This window comes from Arachis ipaensis, chromosome B01 (assembly GCF_000816755.2).
Source record: "Arachis ipaensis cultivar K30076 chromosome B01, Araip1.1, whole genome shotgun sequence".
Taxonomy (NCBI): Eukaryota; Viridiplantae; Streptophyta; class Magnoliopsida; order Fabales; family Fabaceae; genus Arachis; species Arachis ipaensis.
The window spans coordinates 5,033,572-5,037,877 of record NC_029785.2 but is presented as its reverse complement, the minus strand read 5'-3'; positions in this window follow the sequence as shown (position 1 = coordinate 5,037,877).

The following is a 4,306-nucleotide window of genomic DNA, read 5'->3' as shown; positions in this document are numbered from 1 at the left end:
TTGCTAGTAAATATTATTATTTTTAGTCAATAATAATTTATATTTATATTTATAGAAATTTTGCATACAAGAAGTATATAATTTGTACTTATATTTATTAGAGTTAGTATAATATTTATGAGTTCGTACACATGAATCAATACAGTTTGTATTTATATTTTTTGAAGTTTACACACATGAATTAGTAAAATTTATTTGTTAAATATAATTTAGTATTTGTACTGATCAAATAATAGTAAAAATATAAAAAATTGTTGTCTCCTAAGAGTTTTTCTAATAAAAAATACAACAAACAACAACAACAAAAAAACCTTATCCCACTAAATGTGGTCCGCTACATGGATCAAACTACGTCATTGAGGTTTCTCTAATAAAAAATACCTTGTATAATTTTAGGTTTATCTATCATGTGTTCTTAAGGTACATGTTAAGATTATGAAAAAAATAATTATTAAAAATATAAAAAATTAAATTTTTAATGCATTTACTTTATATTCATTAAATAAAAACATTTAAAACTTTTTAGTAATGATAAATTTGTTACGTGTCTTTTTCTAAAATTACATATTAGCTAATCCTATAATTTTTTCATAATTTTCATTTGTCAGGAATTTTTTTTAATATTTGAAATATACTCTTTTATTTTTGTCTTTTTTTTTTTTACAAAGGAGGCCCTAAGGCCAAAAAAGAAAAAAATTAGCTAGTTCTAGAAAATATGTTCCATTACAATTGGCTAAAACCAGCAAGACAATTTAGCTGGGGGTTGTTCATAATAGGTTTCATGTTGTCTTAAGTATAGAATGAAATTGGCTAGTCCATCAACTATTTGATTGGCTTTGTTTAAACTTCTATTGTGGTCTAATTGTAATTATCTATAAACTATTAATAATTTAATCTTATTCGTTAATTCTAATGTTTGATGGACGCATTAGATTTAAAGATAATAATACATAAAAGGGTGGTCCTCTCTCTGCCTCTAAACACGAACGTCTGCAAGAAAGAAAAGGGAGAGAAACTAGTCTTGAAGTTCAACTCTACCGTAACTAAAATTCTTCTAAATCAGTCTTGAAGTTCAACTCTATCGTAATCAAAACTTATTATGGCAACCAATTCAGGTATGAAAATCACAACTTTTAAAATTCTAGTTAATGCTTCCGCTAAAATAAGTTTACATGTGGTATCAGAACATGTGTTTTGAAAGTATGTGATTTTCTTTGATCTAATTATGATGTCCACAATGTTTCTGATTAATTATTTATAATTGGATTTTAATTAAGTTTCAAATTTTATGCCATCAAAAACGGCATATTTATGGTTGTATATATTCTATATGTTTTCTTTTGAATATTTTAATTTGACCATAAATTATACTCATGTATGAATTTAATTTTGAGTTTACGTTTAGTGTTGATGACAATTACGAAATTACTTTGAGTATGTAATGTACTCTAATTTTATGAAAAGTCTATAAATATTTTATTTATGGTATTAAGTTTATTTCGACTATTTACCACTTGTGTACATCAAAGTGACTAAGTTATAACGTAAAATGCCAATATAATTAATAATGTATTAATTAATTTTAGAATTAGATTTACCCAAAGAAAAATCTCTTCTATTATTAATAGACTTGAACGAAAAAATTTATTATTCTTTGGCAGAGAATTTTAATCTTCAAGTATGATAAATATGGCATTTATTTTGTATGTTAGTATATTATAGAATTTTATCCAAAGGTGAACTATAATATGCTTTGTTATGTTCTGTAATCTGAATAGATGATAAAATTAAAGTTAATATGAGCATTGTATGATTAAATGACAGGTATTTCAATTCATTCGCAAGCTTTATCTGTTACCATGTTTAATGGCTTAAAATTGAGTGAACAAGTGAAGTTTCATTTAGGTCTTTTGGATCTTGACTTGTCACTTTTGGAAGAGAAACCCATTGTCACTAATGATAACGATGAGGATGAAAAGTATGCACAGAGTTAAAATCCATAGAAGATAACAAAGTTTAGGATATTGTTGCATTGCCAGAAAGTACTAAATGCATTGGTTGTAAATGGGTCTTCAAAGTTAAGCGAGACTCAAAAGGCAATGTTGAACAATATAAAGTTAGACTTGTTGCTAAGGGATTTACTCAAAAGAATGATGTTGATTATAAAGAAACATTTTCACATGTTTCTGAGAAAGATTCATTGCGTATCATTATGGCACTTGTGGCTCATTATGACTTAAAGTTATATCAAATGGATATAAAAACTGCCTTTCTGAATGGTAATCTTGATGAAGAAGTTTATATGGATCAACCTGAAGGTTTTTCAACTGAAGGAAAAGGTTGTATGGTGTGTAAACTTAAGAAATCAATATATGGACTAAAACAAGCCTCACGACAATGGTATATTAAGTTTAATAATACCATTCTTTTTTTCGGTTTTGAAGAAAATATTGTTGATGTATGCATATACCGAAAGGTCAGTGGGAGTAAGTTTATCTTTCTAGTCTTATATGTTGATGATATTTTGTTTGCAACAAATAATTTGAGAATATTGCGTGAGACTAAAGAATATCTTTCTAGAAACTTTGAAATGAAAGATATGGGAGAGGCATCCTATGTGATAAGAATTGAAATTTTTCGTGATAAATCACAAGGATTGTTGGGATTGTCTCAGAAGGCCTATATAAATAAAGTTCTAGAGAGGTTCAACATGAAAAAGTGTTCTGCAGGAATTGCACCAATTCAAATAGGGGACAAATTTAGTCTTATGCAATGCCCAAAAAATGACATAGAACGGAAGCAAATGGAAGAAATTCCATATAGTTATGTAGTGAAAAGTCTCATGTATGTGCAAACTTGCACAAAACCGAACATTAGCTTTGCAGTAAGAATGCTTGGAAGGTATCAAAGTAATCCTGGAATGGATCATTGGAAAGCTGCAAAGAAGGTTTTAAGATATCTTCAAGGTACAAAGAATTATATGCTTATATACAAAAGGTCTAGCCAATTATAAGTAATTGGTTATTCAGATTCAGATTTTGGTGGATGTGCTGACACAAGAAAGTCTACATTTAGCTACTTATTCTTATTTGGAGAAGCTGCCATATCATGAAAAACTCCAAGCAAAGCGTTGTGGCAACATCTACTATGGAGGCAGAATTTGTAGCATGTTTTGAAGCTACAAATCAAGCTTTATGGCTGCGAAATTTTATTTCAGGACTTGGCATTGTTGACTCAATTGCTAAGCCATTGAAAATTTATTGTGATAATTCTGCAGCAGTATTTTTCTCAAAAAATGATAGATATTCTAAAGGTGCCAAGCATATGGAAATAAAGTACTTTGGCGTTAAGGAGGAAGTTCGGAAACAAAGAGTGTCCATAGAACATGTTAGAACAGAACTTATAATTGCTGATCCATTGACTAAAGGATTGCAACTAAAGACATTTAAGGAACATGTACATAGAATGGGTCTCGGTTCTTCTGAATGATGCTAACACTCTGAGCTCACTATGTTTATTTATGTGTTTTCTGAACATTGATAGTTTGTTGTTTCTAATTAAAGTAATATTATTTTATGAGTTATAACATAATGATCTAGAAACTTTATGGGACCAATATAAAATTGTGTTAGTTATGTAGCTTGTGTAGTAAGATACTAGTGGTTGTAGTATATGGAAAGAAATGTGTTTCATATTAAATGCATGACTACCATAACTCACACAAAGTATTTTACCATATTAAAGCAATTATGTAACATGTGAAAATATGATTACACTTAGGCCAAGTGGGAGAATGTTGGAAGTTTATTGTAATTTAAACTTCTGTTGTGGCCTAATTATAATTATCTATAAACTATTAATGATTTAATCTCATCCGTTAATTATAATGTTTGATGGACGCATTAGATTTAAAGATAATAACACATAAAAAGGTGGTCCTCTCTCTGCCTCTAAACACGACGTCTTTACAGTTTTCACTCACTGAAAATACTGAGAAACTGTCATCCCGATGAACATCTGCAAGAAAGGAAAGGGAGAGAAACTAGTCTTGAAGTTCAACTCTACCGTAACCAAAACTCTTCTAAATCAGTCTTAAGTTCAACTCTATCGTAATCAAAATTTATTATGGCAACCAATCCAGGTATAAAAATCACAACTTTTATGATCCTAGTTAATGCTTCCGCTAAAATAAGTTTACAGGCTTCTCATTAGATATATCTCAGTTCGACTCTCTAGTTATAGTTAAGGAGATTAGATATCCATCTAATAATATACCTTAGAGTAAGATGGTTATCAAGAGATTTTT